Below are 19,048 nucleotides of genomic sequence, written 5' to 3'. Positions count from 1 at the left end.
CATACACACCCGCATCGGTAGAGCACATGCATATGTATAAATCTAAGTGCATGTTCATCCGCAGGCGGATGCTGTGGCTGATGCAACCGTATATTTTTCTACGTAGTATCCATTGCGTTCGTTACAAGTTCTCTAGCGCTTACAAAGTGCATAGATTCTACCTGAAAGTTTTTCTTCACGCCATGTCTGAGGCGAATACGGCGGATGTGGAAGACACAGTTCCTTAACTACCGCAATTAACTCTGGTGTTGACCTTATCGAGGAGTCTTTCACGTAACTCGACAGTTTTACCACTGTTTACAGCATGTATCTACCTGCGACCACCTTAATATGTGGCAATGTTTACAATTTCAATCATAATTTTCTTTGACATTCATTTAATTATACTTATAACGTGTAACCTTGAAGTACTGCTAATAACTCTATAATTGTCTAGTTAAATATGTATGTTGTTTGACTGTCTGAATCGATAGAATATATTGACTTTCAGGAAATGTATTCAAAAAACATGTCGCTCACTAAGTTAATATATTTGTTTATTATTTTTATAGATATATCATTATTTAAGGTTTAATTATGAAGTATTGCAATCCAGTTTTTTTGACATAAATAATCAGTATTTTAATTTATAAGACACCACCATAAAGTGCTTCACCAAATGCCTTTGCAGTTGCAATTTCAATAAAAATGAGCATTATCCATAATTTTACAAAAGATCTTGAGATATTTATTAGTACTTATATTTATTACAGTTGAATAATCAAGCAACTATTAAAATTGAAAATCTCAAATAACGCCCAAGATTGTTCCAAAATTTCATATTTTTTTTAAGCTATCTAAAATAAATTCACATAGTTAACGTAAATAATTGTAAAATCCAGTAATTTGGTATTAAAAATAATATAAAAAAATCAAATTTCTCAAAGTAAATTAGCATTAAAAATAAATTAAAAAATCATATCGTATTAGTAAAAATCTGTATTTTGATTAATTTGTTTATTTTGTTAAAACATTTGTAACTGTTTCTTCGAATATTAAGCTGTAGAATATTGGAAAATATGTTGTTCAAAATAAATTAGGGTAATCAATTTTCCAAGAAAAGCAATTTATCTTATAATTTTAATATTAATTATTTTGTGTCTTTTTAGGCTTTAATATTAATAAATGTATTGCAGAACTATGTATATATATATACCTTGCGTTGCCTGTTCATTAACCTGTGATATGTGCAAGTGTATTTTCATATATACATAGATCTGAAGATTATACATTTAATACCTTACATCACATTTACATAGAAATTAAAACAAAAATACGTTTTAAATTAAAAACCTTCGTTAAGGTGTGTATTATTTTGACATAGGCTTTAAAGAGTAACGATTTATGAAGGGTAAGATTGGGGTATTTACTATATTTTCCTCAGGGTCATAAAGTGCAAATCAATAAAATTTAAGGGTTGTTATGTTTGGAGAGTGAGGTATGACTATGTTTTTCAGGGTTTTATAATATAACTGAGAAAAATTGTAATGGATGGCAAGCGATATATACATTTATATTATGAGGAAGGATTATTGTGGTTAACGTAAGAGAATGCTTATACCATTAGCAAGTGCTAAAGCAAAGAGTTAAATAATGTAGAACTAAATGGACAAAAAATGTGTGTTGTTTGAATGGACATTTGTACATTTGAGATCAATTTAAAAACTATTTATATGTATGCATATCCCAAACATTCATATAAGCCAATTCTTCGTTTCAACTATATTGTAGTAATTCAATTAGTTGATTACACGAAATGCGTTTTTTAATTTTATTAAGTATACATTGATTGATTCAGTAAATTTTTTTTTCGTAAGAATAAATAGAAAACATCTCAGGGTTAAAAAGCTCCCATTTTCTTCTCTCCGGAAAAGTTTATTTTTAATATTAGTTCATCGGATTGTTAAATGTATTTACATTTTCTACCTAAAAATATCCTTACATATCGTTTTTAATCTGCAGCCTGGCCAAGTGTGAAAATTACCGAAATGAAACACGTTTATCACCCCATTTGTGAAAACGCCCGGGCTGTTTACATGCAAAACACGCGGGCGTACGCGCTCTTGTATATGTATTTTAATAAAAACGCTGAAAATTTCATACTACGGTACTATATGTACCAACACAGTGTGTCTAATTTTCCGCACATATTGCCGCGATCTTCTTTCGCTCCTCTTTATTTTTTATTGGCGCACAAATGGCGGATATGGTATGAAACAAAAGGTTTTTGCTTTCGCATCAACGACGACCTAGAGAATCTACATAAGGCTAAATATAACTTTATATACGAGTTTTTACTATAGGCGTTTTTTGCGACTCTCCGATATTGAAGTTTTCATAGGAGAAGATTTGCTTTTTGTTAGAAAAAAATGTAATATTTGCTCTTCAAAACTTTTCAAGTCATTTTTTGCATTGCAATATAAGAGATATTATATATATTTAGAAATATCTTTTAGAATCAAACACTGGCGATATTGCGAGTCTGCGAGAGAAGCAACTTTCGTATATTCTCTCCATTTTTATGTAACAAGAAACTTTCTATGCTAATGTTGTGCTTTCAGCCTCCCTTGTAGCGTTTAATATATAAGGAGATAAACTTAATCGTTACACGGAGAGTCTGTGAAAAAAATAAGTCGAGAGATGTTTTTTTATGCATAGAATTTCTAAGAAATTGACGCTTATTTTGAAATACTAATTATGTTATAACACGCATAGATTTTTTGGCACATCGTAATACAATAACGAATATGTAAGCCATCACTCATGTTATAAATATACTTTAATTAGTTAAAATACAAAAAAATATTAATTAAAATGTACATTTTAAGTATCATAAACCATTAAATTTCAACATAAAATTTAACCACTTTTGAGGGAAAGTTGGATCCATCTTTTAACTCTCAAACTTTATCTGATCCATTAATGTAATATTATTCATTATCAGTTAATGAATAATAAAAATATTTAACATTAACAAAAAGGGTTTTTATGGGTTGTTATAAAAACGAAAGTATGAATTAAAAGCATTTTAATGTATGGCAGTAACAATTTTGACGCTGAATTTTTTCCATTTACACTTGTGCGTATTGTAATTATCTTAATACGCATGTTCCTAACTCGAACAGCATTTTCACGTTATAATAAATTCTCGGATTAAATCAGCGGTTTGCTCAGATTATCTTCACTGAAAAAAGCTTTTTTATACGCAATTACATTTTAAAATTGCTATGAATAAATCAGATCTCGATTCGATTGTCTTATGGTTTTATCGGTTATATTTCCTGAAAAATCGCTACCCTTTTATACCTTCTATATGTTGTGTACATCAGCTTAGTGATATCCTTTTTTACCTTTTATTATCTCTATCGCGCTTTTTTTTATCAAAATGATTATTTATTTTTAATACAAATTTATAATAATGTAATCGTTCGTCCTTTCCGCATTAGTTTGAAGGCGTTCTTTGTGTACTAAACGTACCAACCAAGGTCCGACTATAATCGAAAGAGGCGATTTGACCCACATGTTATTATTGTTGGATGTGTGAACACTAAATACATTTATGAATGTGACCATTGTTGGTGTATATATTATTGATATCCTTTTGTAATTCAGTTTCTATATTATTTGAATATATAAAATAAGTTTTCTTTATATGTTATTTATTATAATTTAAGTACATATTTAATCGAATATAATTAATAATAATAATGTTTTATATTTCTTAAATGTTTATGATTTTTAATAAACAATTAAAATGCAATTATTGAACGAAATTATAATTAGTAATTTTCTAGCTAATTATAATATATCATGCATTTATTAAAATTAATTTAATTTAGGATTTACTAGTTAACATAAAAAGGATTAGCATTTCAGTAAATAATATTACGTAGTAGTATTAAAAATATATAATCGTAGGTATTAGCATTGTTGTATATAATCCAAGCGTAATGCTTAGTCTGGTTTTTCGATGTTTTTAATTTCACGAGAAAAGAGAATTCTCCTTTTCGCTTCTCGATTTCTCCAAAATTATCTAAAAATTTTGAATAATAAAATATTATATATAATATACATTATGTAATTATATTAATTCAGTATAGTTATAGACTTTTTGAATCTTTGTGTAGGTTATTAAAAAGTTTGAAGACCTCTGTATTAGACCAAAAGAGATGCTTCAAAGCATATCGCAGCATCGTTATTTTTTAATCTTGTAAGAGTTCGATATTGGATAGCGGATACCATTATTCTATTGTTTGGTCGTTTTTAGCACGCTACGTCCAGCTCGCATCCACTTTCGGACCATTGAAAATACATCATTTGCAGGTATACTCCAACACCACATAGTATGAGTTTTTTGTGAATCTTTATCCATAGAGTAAAAAGTAAACGCGCTAGACTCTCCTTTGTGAAAACGTTTGTGTTAGTCAGGAAACTTGAGCAGTTTGTCATTGCGATGTTACCACGCCGTCCCTTTATCTGCGGCGATTATTGTTTTTCGCGAGAAATGCGAAAAGTTTACAGCTCGAAATGAGATGTTTTCATATCCGTTTGAAAAGTTGCTATTCCGTGCTTGTGTGGGTATAGGTGGAAAGATGCCTCGGTAATGATTTATGGTCGGGGGCTTAGGCAAATTTTTCGACCAGCTCCTTTCGGGAGAGCTTCCAAAATATGCGTGGTACACTGTATACGCCACTGTCTCCTTTGAATATTATCCATATGTATGTACGTATTAGGCAACGGATGAAATATTGTGGAAAGACCCCGACGACGTGAGCTAGGTAGATTAGGAAAATTGCGTTATGTATGAAGGACCGGAATGTAATCAAACTTACTTTAAACTTAGCTTGCATGGGTTAGAATATAATATATGAGTAATTGGAATTAATTTTTATTCTGCTTGAAGGATCAAAAAAAACAGTAATCTGTACTATCAAATACTCTCGTTTATCTGGGTGCGGATTATCCGTGCTTCAAATAAATTTAAACGGTGTGGTGTGACATGCTTTGTTGTAATGCTTTTGTTTAGTGAGAGTTTTTTTTAAAAAGGAAATGGTTGCCATAGAAATCAGTATTGTTAATAGATATTGCTTTTTCTTGAAAACGAACGACGGTCTTATGGTTGCAACATTTTTACCGTCTAATTATTACAAGTTTATTTTAACCCATGGACAAGGTGCTAATTCATCAATAAAACGGTCTTTTCAAAACTCATGCTGCGGAAGATGATGACATTGGATACTATACATGGAATAGCACAAGCTTGGTCAAAATTAAAGTCAGTAACACTTTTCGATTGTGGAAAAAGATTCTTCCTAACGTAGAAATATCTTTATTGAATTCTGAAGAGTTAAGTGATATATCTGGAATATGCAGTTAATTGAAAGTTTAAACTATTTTATGTATTTTATATATTATATATAAATACTTTAAAAATACTATGTCGATCGGGAAAGCATTATGCAATGATTTAATCGGGATTTAAATTATCCGGATTTTCAATGCTTGAATGACGCGGATATCGTTTCTATTGTCATTCAAACATAAGAGGAAGGGAGTGATTGGGAGTGAGAATACGAGTAAAGAAGATACTAATAATTACATTAGTCACAATACGACATTGACTTATGTTAAAACTTTACTGAGCTATATCGACAAAAGGATTCGAATGTAACGATATAATAGCTATTAAAAAATATTAAGAGATTCTCAAAAGCAAACGAGAAACATATTCTTAATAAATATTTTTTTTTATCTGTATTGTCAATATATTATAATTAATATATGATTATCCGGATTATCCTCCCCAGCATTAGCTCAAATAATCGAGAGTATACTGTAATTCTATAAGTTTGTCTTTCAATTTATCTGTCCTCATGAAAATTAGCGATTTGAAATGTAATCTAACGTTCTACTTTGAATTTGTACTTTTTATTTGAAACTTTTTTCAATAATATTTTGATAAGTGCTTAGATACTTATTAAAATGACAATATTAATTTTATAACGTGGTTTCAAAACGCACATACTTTTTATTTCTCTGTTTTTGGTTTTCTTTATTGGACATAATTTAAATAGCCAAAAGGTTAAATAAATAATTTTTTTATAGTTACATGAACAGTCGCTCAATATCACAACCATTTAGTTTTTTGATAAAATAGTTTTTCCCATGTCAAATTTATGTCGCAATGTCACGATTAGAGTATACAATATATAGTATATATGCTGGCAGATACACGCTCCTAATTACAGTTACATATATATGATTTCTAATTGACGATGTTTTTCAGACATGTTGATTGACAGCCTAAAAATGAATTAATAAATCAAATTGATTTACTTCACCTAATTATTAAAATTTAATTGAGACAACCTTAATGAGTTTTTAAACGAAATCGTATTACCAAATCATTAAATAATTGCTATAGATTATTTTTCGACTTAAAAGCTCTCAAAAGAAAATAGTATTAGATGCCTAGTCTGTCTTTAAAGTTTAAAAAGGCTACACAAATAATTTCATTATAATAAGTTGATTTTAAAAATCTGTTTTTGCGCAACGAGAAATTTTATTATATTTATCTTATCTTATATGATAATACTTGAAAATTGCTTATTTGGTAGCGTAACAAGAATTTTAACTGTTAATTACAAATATTTACAAATCAGCCATAATATAATATATTATAACCATAGTATCTATATATGCCATTATTTAAGGATTGGAGCAATATCATTTCGTTACGCTGAAGTAGAGTTAATTATTCATAATTATTATAATCTAGATTTAGCAATAGATATTTACGAAAGGGTTTTATTTTATTTGTTCATTTTTTGTTTGATGTGAAACACAATCAAGCCCTCTTTTTTTTATTAGTATTTTTTGTAATTACTCACAAGTATTATATAAGAAAAGATCTGTGTTTGTCGTTCGTATTCAAAGTTCTGTCCCCAAGAGCGACTTTTAATATCGGACAGTATACATTATTCCAACCAGCAGATTGTTTTGAGAATTTTTTACGAGATCACTTAGTTTCATTTTTTTAATATTTAATTCCTTGAATTAATCACGAGCTTTTAATTAGCTGCCGCATAATATCTGACCGAGGATCAAAGTATGAAATTTGAGTTTACCGGGCTAGGAAAAACGACCGAAAGTTTAACGACACTTGCGATTCGGCCCCGCCCTGTTAAAAAAGTTTGTCAAGATGATGAAGGTAAATCGCAAATTGCGGGGTGGCTGTTTGAAGGGATGCTGAACTTCCACCCTTAAACGCCGCGCAAAATTGACATTTCCTGCCTGAGAGAACATCCAAGTCATATTTTAAAAGTGTGTGAATAACATCATATTTCGTATAATATTATATATAGCTTATATAATGTACTTTAATATAATTTATTGATCGTATCTAATGACAAAAGTTGATTGTGTTTTCACGTCCTGAGAATTTGTCTTGTTGATAATGGTAATGCTTTTCTTGTTGAAAGAAAAGCTCACGTTGTGTCGTTATTTGTTTAATTTCGCATCAATTGTTTTGAAAACATCGCATTATAATAATGATGTTTTAGAACCATCAATTAAATATTTGAACAATACTTTATTATGAGATGTTAATACTGCTTTATAAATAATATAATATTTAATGTTTTGATTTTATATAATCCTGTATATAAAAAGTTAATCATTGCATCTAAACATATTACATATTTTTTCGTGATATAAAATATATAATAATAGTAAATAACTATTAAATATGATGTTAGGAAAAAATATATTTTACGTACTTTTAAGTACATAAAATATATTTTTATATATGCTATGTAATAAATGGGTTTTAGGACGTATCATAGGTTAGTAAGCGATTATTATTTTGTCATTTTGCCAATTTTCTTAACTAAGATTTTTAAGATAAAATTTGATATGTTACATGTATGTTTCATATTTTTTAAAGAATTCATGTAATATAAAATAAAGCATAATTAAAATTTGATTCGCTTTTCATGTAACATATCTTTTTTAAGTTTATTTTTTTTATATATATATATAATGCAATAACTAGACTTTTAAAATAATTTATTTTGTATTATATTTATTATTAGTTTATTTTTAATTTTGTAAAAAATAATATTGTTTTTATATTACCACAAAATATATAATAGCGATTGATTAATACACAATTATATGTGTAATTATAAATTTTAATAAAAAATAATATTTATATGATATATTTAAAAGCTTATGAATAAAATAGTTTATATTGATGTGCTTAAATTATTAATAAATATTTTTAATAGATTTATTAAATTTTTACTCAATTGAATTTTAGTGAATAATATATTTTTCATTTGCCTGATAGTTATTTATTAAAAAAGTGAATTATTCATTCATTAAATTTAATATGTTTTAATTTTACCAATTATTTTCGATTGTATAAGGGCACTAACTTCGTTGAAGTAAATTATTCCCCAAATTTATTATGTACATAAATGAATTTTACTAATTATTTTCGATTATATAAGGGCACTAACTACGTTGAAGTAAATTATTCCCCAAATTTATATTACGTGACTATGGCTTATTTTAATTAAGCGAAGATAAAATATAAATTCAAACTCTCAAACTATACATACAATCAAATTCGATTACTACTATATATTAACTGACATACGGCGCATTTAAAAGTAGCCTTAAATCATATTTTTATTGAACTCTAATATTTTAATATTGCTATTTTCCACAAAAAAAATGCTATGCTTACCGTTGCTCAGTGGTTACGGCGCACTATAAGCACTTTCACTTCAATCTTTTATGATAAACTTTTATAGACTATCACGTAGTGGTGGTGGTGGTGGTTGTTTCTCTTCTGTTCGAGGGCGTCCGTCACTCACAGCGGTCGGAAAGAGACTGACCAAAAGTTGCCAGGGCCTCAGAGAGGCGCGGAGGTCTCCAGACTCGCAGGGTGGAGGCGAGGTGGGGAGGGGGGTTATGGCCTCCCCGCCTCCCCGCCTCACTCCCTCTCCTTGCCTAAAGAAGAGAGAGAGAGATAGAGAGAGAGACGAGCTGAGCTGAAAATGGTTCGATGGATGCACGTAGATGGGAAAACACGCGATGGACCACCGCCGCATAGCGTCTGAAAAAGCTGGAAAATGAGATGGTCTACCAGTTGAATCGCCGCTTCTTAGTCAATACCTTAGGGCTAAGGACTTTTATATTAAATTTATGCTAACAGTTTTATTTCAACACTTCGCAAGTCGAATTTAATTATTTCAGTATCGGTCAATATTTAATAATTTTCAAGTATTATTTTTGAAATAATATTTTGCTTACAGAAATATGGCTTTTAAACACAAATATAATGTATGAATGTATATACTTAAAAAATGTTGGTAAATATATTTTACCATATTTTAGTGAACTTTGGAAAAAAATCTTGCCATATATTTACAAGGCTAGTTTCACCTCTTCTGTACTTTTGCTATGATTTTACCTAGTGATTGGAAAACATTTTTTGTAAAGGTCTGGATTAAAAATATTTAAGACTCGGCAGGCTAGAAAGCAACATTTAAATGAGCTTAAAAAATATAAAAAAATAGTAATATTATAGTATGATTTAAAACGTTATTTTCTCTAAAATGTACAATTTTAGCATATATTTTTATTTTAATCAACTACGATTTTGACATATAAGTGTCATAGTAATAACCTTTACTTATGAAAATAATGTAAATGATTTTTTTGTGATAACATTTAATTAAACTGGGGTTCGAAATTCATCACTTTCTATCGTCAAAATGTATTGCAAATGCACATCTGTTAATGCAGACCAAAAATTGTAATTTTATGTACCTAATCTTTAAGAAATCTTTTAAGGTACTTGCTTCCAAATACAAATATAAATCCCTAAACATATGATCTTAATTTACCATATTCGTCATCTGAAACACTTTTATTAATTTATTTTCTTGAAATTTGTCTTTTAGATAATCGTTAAACTGTAGTGGACAGATAATGTTATACCTAATATATTCCAAGAAAATAAAATCCATGACTATGTAGGTGTCTAACGACTGTTAATTGGTTGATATCGAGCTTCAACACAATGTCTGTAGTATTTTAACGGAGGTCAGCTTCAATTATCAGTGATTGAAAGACGACCCGATTGGTTATTGATGAATTTCAAGATTAAATTTTCGAACATCATTATTGAATGGTGTGAATATCTGAGTTTATCCCGTGCATATTGTGTCGTATTGTCCATCTTCAAAAAATCACATTAAGTCTTCATTTGCTATAAACACCACAACAATACTTCTAATGTGTTAGTAAATATAATAATATTGCTGGTTAAACACAACATCATTACTTATAAATTTTGGTTTATTTCAAGAAGAAAGAAAAAAATCTTTAGCTCTATGAAAATACTATATTGCTCAAGCATTGACCTAATATTATATTTCGTTCATAGTTTGGTACCGCGTGTAACACCCTGTTCGGTTGAATTCCAGATTTATAGTTACAAAAAATTACCCATATACGAAAATATTCTATCCCATACAGACCTTAGTGTTTTTAAATCGTGTGTGGGTGATCGGAATTAGTGATTATTATATAATTATAATGTCGATCGATCATCACAGATTAGATTTACCTTGATTTTCCTAATCTCACGGATGAATATCGTGATGATTAATTAAAATTTAATCAAGTCATACATATCTAGTATTGAAAATGTGTTTTAAAAATATCGTTTTTATCAATAAAATTTGAATAGCATTTTTATATAAATTCAACTTTATTTTCTATATTATATTATTTTTATCGTTATATATATATTATATAACATTTTTTCATATTTTAATAAATTACTACTGCGTTTTTTGAATATCTTATTAATTTAGAATTAAAATAATTAAAAAGAGACAATTTTACTTTTTCTAATTTACAAGTGTATATGGGGGTTGCAATAAAACTTCCCAATCAAGGTATCAGATTTTATTCCTAGTAGCAGTGTATTGAAATATTGGAGAATATTTTTCTGCCTATTCACTGAGATGCTCTCTTTTCATTTAATGAAATACTCAATCGAATTAAAAATTTACTATATACACTTTTGCCATCACTGTTTTACCTTGTTTTGCCACTTTAATAATAATTCCTTTGGAATTCCATTATACACAAAGTAAAGCATTTTTATGGTGCAATCTTGATTAAGGGATTAGAATTGCCATTTGTGTGTGAGATAGGCACTGTTTTATTTTCTTAATGTTCGACATAAAGAACCCATTTTTAATTCCCAGTGATCTGATATCAAAGAAATGGCTGTAATTTTTCTTTATTCTGAAAACAGGTACATGGGTTAAACTTTGTTGTTCTGTAGTAATAGAACAATTCATGAGGAACACCCTCTTTTTTTTACAACCGAAACGCGTTCCGGTATATTTTGTTAAAATATCAGTTTAATGTTCTTCAAGTTTAATTCAATAGTCATCGTCAACACAACCAAACTACAACGTAATCTTATTGATCACCCTAAAGTATCTTTTATTTGCAATGCCCTGTTATTTATTAAACCATTTTTCAATAGTTTAATTTTTTTTTAAAGTTCATATAGCTCCACTTAGATTTAATTGCAAAACGACTAGTGAATATTTAAAATAGAAAGGGGCCTATAATTGAACCTTGGAGAAAACAACAGATATATGTAGATGGTTTTTAATTATTAAAAAAAAATATCACTTAAAAGCGAGTGTTTAATAATTTGACTATAGTTACTAAAATTCTTAATTTTAATAATTTATATATAATATAATGTCTGCGTGCCAAACGCGATTGAAACCTATAGGTTCTGTCAAAACCCTTGAAGATGGCTCAAATAAATTTCGTTGGGGCACAGTTATTATTTGTAAAAACAATAAACACAATTATTTTATGTAGAAACTAAATTCTTATTTTATTTATTATATTATGTATGCAGCATGGTTGAAATATAAATGGGATTAAATTTTACTATATTAAATATTTTCTTAATAAAAATGCAGTGTTGAAAGTTTGACAAAATATTTTTAATTCCCCAACAAAATTGTAAATATACAATAGTCATGGATTTATTGTATGTTTATTTAACTTTATGATGTGCTTCCACTGTTTATATTTTCATTAAACACTATGAGCATTGTTTCTAAATTATCAATGATAAAGCACTTTAGCAATGAAGGTCTCTCAAAAACATTTCTTCACATTCCATATCAAATAATTATTAATGGAATATTTTTATTGCAGTAATTAGAAAAAAATCAATGGAAGCACACAATAAAAGCAAATGTACATATAATATATTAGAACAATTATATACCTTTGATTTTTATTATTCTGTTTAAGAATACAAAGATAACTACATTTTTATTTGCTTATTTAAATAATCTGCTACACTAAATATAATAAAATGTTTATATTATTCATTAACAAAAATTTAATCATATTCTTTTGCGATTCGCAATAATTTATTGAATTTGTAAAAATAACTATTAATAATTGTTCTATAATACTTATTGAAAAATGAAATATCAAAAGATTTTTGTGTTAGGTATCATAAATACCATAACAACGAATGATCCCGACGTTCAATATAAGCAATTTGAAATATGTATAATATCTATACTGCGTAACTCACTATATTATTGTATATATCTGGTTAGTTTATTTGGTATTTCGGCATAATGGACTACAAATTTTTCTCAAAATTTCGATTGGAAGTTCGTTATATGTTTACCTCTGAACCTTAATTATATTGTTTTTAATATGGTTGTCTATTTATAATAAGTATTAATTATATTTACTTGCTGCGTGTTGAACTGATCTCGTAATTGTGATGTCTTATTTAAATTCTAAAAGATCGTTGATCCTAAATTTCTAGACCAGAGGTAACATTATGTGAATGTTTGTCACATCAGACTTCACATCTAGACAATTCCAAAAGTTAACTCGCGAGTCTACCAGTTGAATCACCTACCCCCAAACCACTCACCCTTATTTATTCACGCTTATGACATTTTTACTTAGGTTAAGTGCCGTCGCAGGGGATGATGCGCCTTGGGGCTGTTGTTAAAATTTACAAGAGCAGATTAGCGATTACTCGTAGCTTGCTCTCTTTGAATTTGAATCGTAATGAACGAGCTCCTAACGGCTTTTAATAATTTAACAATAAGACGAAATATATATTTTTATAAATTAAATCTATTTATACGATGAAATTTTAACTTCAATATAATAGATTGACAGCCAAATCCTTCTTAAATTACCCATTTATGCGTATATTAATTAAAAAACAACTTCTTTTAAAAACGAGAAGCAAAAAGGTTTTAACATATTATACATAATTGAGAAATATTAAAATAATAAATTTCAACATCCAAGCTCTTTGAGCGCAATACAGTTTAATAAGCGTTATGCAAAAGTGAAATTAATGCACTACTGTATAATTAAAATTGCTTTTATCTTTGTTTGTTATACTATTTAATAACTTTTGTATGGTTTTAAGTCAATTTGATTATCATATTATCAAGTATTTAAGCCTAAGATACTCATCTATTCTAACTATTTTTTAACAAGAATCACAAAATATGTTGAATTAGGAATGTTTTATTTTGCATCTAAACATACATTTTTTCGTTGTTCTTTAAGAACTTTATATAATGCAATATCTGTACTGAGAGTAATATACAGGTTGGATTATTTTAGATGAATATTGTCAATCATGTTTCTATTGATAAAACAACGGATAGGTTACTTAACCTACTGAAATCATGCATACAAAAATAGTACAACTTAACAGTTGATTTTACCTAATCAAAAATTTTGTTACTATTTTCATTAGGTTTGATAAAGCAAACGTCGATTTAAAAATTTGATGACTCAGCATGCGTTCCCGGTCGTATTCACATATATGTATATAACTTACTCAGTTACTTCTATGTACATATAACTATGTTTTTTATAGTTATTTTATACATACGTTATAGTACAATATACTACAATAAATCATATTCTACGAAGATCAATATAAAAAAATACAATATGTATTAATAGTACGATTTAGCTCATAGCATTAATTTAGTATTCGTAAACACAAAAGGATCATTTCGGTGCCGTTGCTAATAATTAAACCGAAATTAACGGTTTATATATGTACGCGCGCGCTTACCACGTATTATGTATAGTATTCATACATACATTTGTATAATATATTTTATAATTGTATATATAAAATTATTAATCGACATTTTCAATTAGAACGAAAGAACACAAACACATACACACGCTCGGGATGCTGCTAAAGAGCTACAAAAAATGTGGTGAAAGAGGAGTCAATATTTTTTCAAAAATAATATTTTAATGAATTATTTTGCGTAATAAAAGCTTAGATTTGAAGGTTCTAGGTGTGTAACAAAATATTCAGTTTATAAGTAAAATATAAATATATATTACAGTATGTACCTCAGTTATTAGATTGGTTGAATCCAGGCGCGTACGGTGAGATACATTCCCTTTCGTTCGCTCGCGTGTTAAGTGACGAGAGTGAGTGAGAGATAAGGGCGTACGTTACATGTGTTCCGCACGTCTTTATCTCTCACTCACTCTCGTCTTGTATGCAGATAGGACATATATATTGATAGTGTAATAATAAGGCACAAAAAAACGACGACGTTTTGAGCAATAATATACATTAGGAGTTGGTATAGTTTTTTTGGGTTTTTTTCAGTCAAAATATACCTCAGAAAGTCTGGTAAAAGCTCATTTTATGAATATATATAAATTACCACATATATAGAGAAAAGTAGGGGCCGTTTTAAGCACTCGAATTGAAATGACAGGTTTCCGCTGGCGTGATGAGTTGCATTATTGTCAGCTGTAATTTAGTTGAGCAATTAGGCTCTGCCGTACGCTGGCTCGTTTCTGCTGCTGTTGCTCTGTGGCGTCTATTACCGCATTTTTGCCTTTGTGATCAAGTGTCACATTTTTTATAATGCTGGTTTGAAATATTTGTGGCGAATCCTAGATAAAAATGTTGGCGATTAGATACATCTATGAAATGTGTTCACGTGTTAATATAGAATCGGTCCAAATGTCCACTCGAGCGATCGATAACCAAAGCGTAGAAGAACATTAGCATTAGGCGCAAAGTGAAACGTATTGTATAGCGCGCATCCTTTCCAAACAAAAAGCAGTTTTTTTAGCATCACTTATGGATGATTAACGTCTCGCGATGGGTGTGTTATTAAGTAATCCGTGAAATATTTTCAATTATTAATGCAATTGTTTGGCTACGAGATCTCTTTTCTATTGTTGTAAAAAATACTGTGTATGGCATTACTTTTTTGACGTTTTTTCGTTTGTTCGAAATGGTAGTTATAATTACCGTTAAATTATAACAAATAGTGCAGCTTGTTGAAAACTCCACAGTTAATTGGAGACACTGACTTAAAACGAATCGTTGAATCCCAAATAAACACAAGAATAGGTTTAAAAAATGATAGACTAGCAACCTGAAAAAGTAATACATAATAATACAAAAAACGAAGGTATTTCGTAGTAGTGTCTTTCAAATATTTATTGGCATTTATTATTTTTTACATTTAATGAGCCTAAAAGAGTTTTAATGGAGTTCAATAGTTTAACTGCAGGAGTTTTAATGGAGCGCAAAAGAGTTTATTGATTCCGACGTTTTAGAAGTCTCGAGCTTGCTCTCTTTTCGATACATTACACGCGTAAGGTTTTGCCAATAACTGGAAAAATAAATCGTATAAGGCAAATCAAAAAAATTATTCTCCAAATTTTGAAATGATTTTATACGTGAAAACGGATGGCTCTTTGCTTCTAACTTAATCATTAACGTTAATTATTCCTGTTTAAAATGCATTAAATTAAGTTAGAATTAAATTTTAGCAGAAGTTTTTTCTTTAGCACGAAAGGAACTAAACGAACCTCGTACTAATTATATACTGCCCGGTAAGTCTGGTAAATTCTATATAATTTATAATAAATATGTTTTATATATTTATTTTTACTTAAGTAAATTGATTTAAAACTGGCAAATTTGTATGTCAAAATGTATGTTTTAAAAAATACAACAATATTTGAACAGTTTATATTTTTATAATTGCATTATTTATTATAAATAAATTATTAAATATAGGAAACTTGTTTCTAGTCTGTAGTTAATTAAATAATATTTCAATCAAAGCTTTTTTTAGTATACTAAAATAGGCACGTATGTATAATATTTGAACGGAACATACTGTATATGGTAGATGATCTTTCGGAGATGCCATTATCTTAATTCATGGATACATTCCCAGCAGCATCCATAATTCATCTGGGTACATTTTCACGTTCATTACATGTTTTTCGCGCTTGAATTTTACGCGCCCTTAACCTGCGCCCCCCCATAGCGTGAATATATAGATGAATTATTAATATTTTGTACATATTGTACGTGGGTGTTTGTATTAAGTAAAAAATACTAATATGTATTTTATAAAATCTGTTTTAATTCTTTTATTGAAGTATTTAAAGAAATGCATTGCCAATGTGTAGTTTGTGAAATAATATTAATAAAATCGATCGATAAAATTATGAATATAAGATATAATATATTAGGTTTCTTATATAATTTTTAGGTAGAAGAGCGCCATCTGTTGTTTTAAATAGCCATATCTTCGATTCGCGTTTTGAGCAAAATACTTTTTGTCTGAACGCCCAGACGAAAAAAGAAAAGAAAGAAAACCCTTGGTTCTTCCATATCGTCCACGTCAGCAGATTTCGCACCCTGAATGTTAAAAGAAAAAAAAATACAATACAATTTAATATAAAACCCTTCGTTGGTGAAAAGTAAAAAGCTTTCAATTTAAATATAAAATATAAGAAAGGCTAAAAATAAAGAAGCATTAGTTGAGGCTCTATTAAGCAGTCATAAAAAAGGGGTTGGGCGTCGGTGTTACGGTGTAAAACTGAACAAACTGAAAACGAGCCGGAAAACTGGGGCATATCAGACATAAAAGTTAAAGTGCATCGTACGTATGAATGTGCGAAGTTGCCGAAAAATATTACTAAGCAGAAATTATCCGAACTAGTTGGTGTGTGATAAAAAAGGGTCCAAGTGACAAGGAAAGCGTGCTTAACGACCTCGATTAAACTTCTTGCCGTACACCGTCCATAATAAAACGGCGAAATCCGTATGTTCGCAACCCTTACGTGACTGAGAACTCTTAAGAGGATGTCCCTTTTCCATTAGAGATAACTCGTACGGTTTGTGTAAATGACACGAACAAAGTGTACATGCGATGCACTTACACCGAAATGCATGTATATTTTTATCGAGAAGTGTTTGGAATACTAGTGTATGAATTTCGTTGCGTCATGCTTTTGTATAAAGTGTATAATCAAAACAGGACTATTATTCAACAGTAATGGACTTGGTTAGTTTAGTATCAAAATATTTATGAGGCAAATGTTCTACTGTGCTTCAGGAGAAAGGCATTTGATTAGTGTTATTTGCTTGCGTTGACAGGTGTATGACAGGGGTTTTGAATGTTAAAATGATGTAGAAATTGCTATATGTATTACATTGATTCGATGTGACGAAGCGGAATAACAATTAATATATGTGACGTTAAGAATCAATATAAGACATATCCATTTTTTATATTGCTTTCATATGATATCTTTATCATATATATTGTACTCTCGATTATCCGGGTGAAATTGCAGATTACCCTTGTTTGAAATAAAATCATTTATTATAATATTTTTTTTTAAAATATAAATATAAAAACCAACACGATTGAAATCGCCTTTTACAGATGATGAAACACTGAGGTAAAGAAGAAAAATATTATTTTGTCAATTTGCTTGCCCTCGGAAATCTGATTTGATGATTGAACCCTTTAAACTTAATTGCAATTTTCACAACCCCTTTTGATTTCCTGTGTTGTAATAGATAAAATCACTGTATATATTGTAGATAGCTTTAAAAATACTATCGTTTACCAATTAATTAAAAGCGAATCTTCTGCTTCGTAATTTCAGAATTAAAATATCTTCTGCGCATTTTGCTCGTTTTTAGTCAATTCGTCGGCACAGAACTGAATAATGTAATTTAGTAATAAGTTTATTCGATTATATGATTAACATCTGCGGCTGTTGCAATTATTATAAAGCTCTAGCTCCTCTTAGCGTATATTAAACCCCTCCAGCAATATAATAATCATATTTCATTATTTAATAATATATTTAGTGTACTCTCTTAAATGCTCCCTGTAGTTATTTACTTCGCGTGTATCATTCGTAAGCGGCTCTCATAATACCATATACGTTATAAATAATGGGTTGAGTGTAACCTTTTCATCATATAAGCATTTTGTGTATTTGATATGGTCATATTTTATCTTTAATATCTTATGTTATTGTATTACTTAATCACAAAAAGAATGTCGATTTTTAATATAATACACACCTTTAATTTTTGAATGAATAACCTTTAAATTAAAATTTTAATGATCTAAAATAACTTCTAAATATATTTTATAATGCAAGATATTCCGATGGCCCTTTTTAACATCGTCCGCATTTTTTTTTCTAGGGCTAATATTATTGTATTTTGCCAGATAAATGGTATGTGCTTCACAATTCATAGCAGTGAAGTCAATAGTGTTCTCAATCTATCGCATTTTTTGATCAAGTTCAGTTTTGCAAGTTCTATGAGTGTCTTCTCGAAGACTTAACATCGACAAATAGTTGGTTTTTCATATAAATACCGGTTATCAAAAAGCAGCAACGTATATGCATAATAAAATAATTATTCGTATAATAAATCGGCGTTATTCAACTTGAATTAATCGCTTTACGTTTTGCCTATGTGTATTTTAGTGGTTTCAAAATATATTATTAGATCGTTTGACGTTGAGCCTCGGCTAGATAGCGTCTGTTTGGTTATTTCTCACATTGAACCAGTGACCTG

The 19,048-nt window shown here is 29.0% G+C and overlaps 2 protein-coding genes across 2 annotated transcripts in view; one reads left to right on the top strand and one right to left on the bottom strand.

Moving 5' to 3' along the window:
• Positions 1-8,939, bottom strand: part of LOC148231955 (uncharacterized) — a 53,162-nt gene extending 44,223 nt beyond the window's left edge. Inside the window, exon 1 of the mRNA XM_088193462.1 lies at positions 8,792-8,939. The gene's annotated coding sequence lies outside the window, so the exon portion shown is untranslated. The remainder of the gene's footprint in view (positions 1-8,791) is intronic.
• Positions 1-19,048, top strand: part of LOC148231954 (coiled-coil domain-containing protein 174) — a 104,976-nt gene that overhangs the window by 47,628 nt on the left and 38,300 nt on the right. The gene's annotated exons all lie outside the window — the stretch shown is intronic.

This window comes from Plectrocnemia conspersa, unplaced genomic scaffold (genome assembly GCF_051122295.1).
Source record: "Plectrocnemia conspersa isolate PC_06_02 unplaced genomic scaffold, ASM5112229v1 ptg000009l, whole genome shotgun sequence".
Taxonomy (NCBI): Eukaryota; Metazoa; Arthropoda; class Insecta; order Trichoptera; family Polycentropodidae; genus Plectrocnemia; species Plectrocnemia conspersa.
The sequence above is the reverse complement of the archived record's forward strand: the minus strand, read 5'-3'. Positions and strand labels throughout refer to the sequence as shown.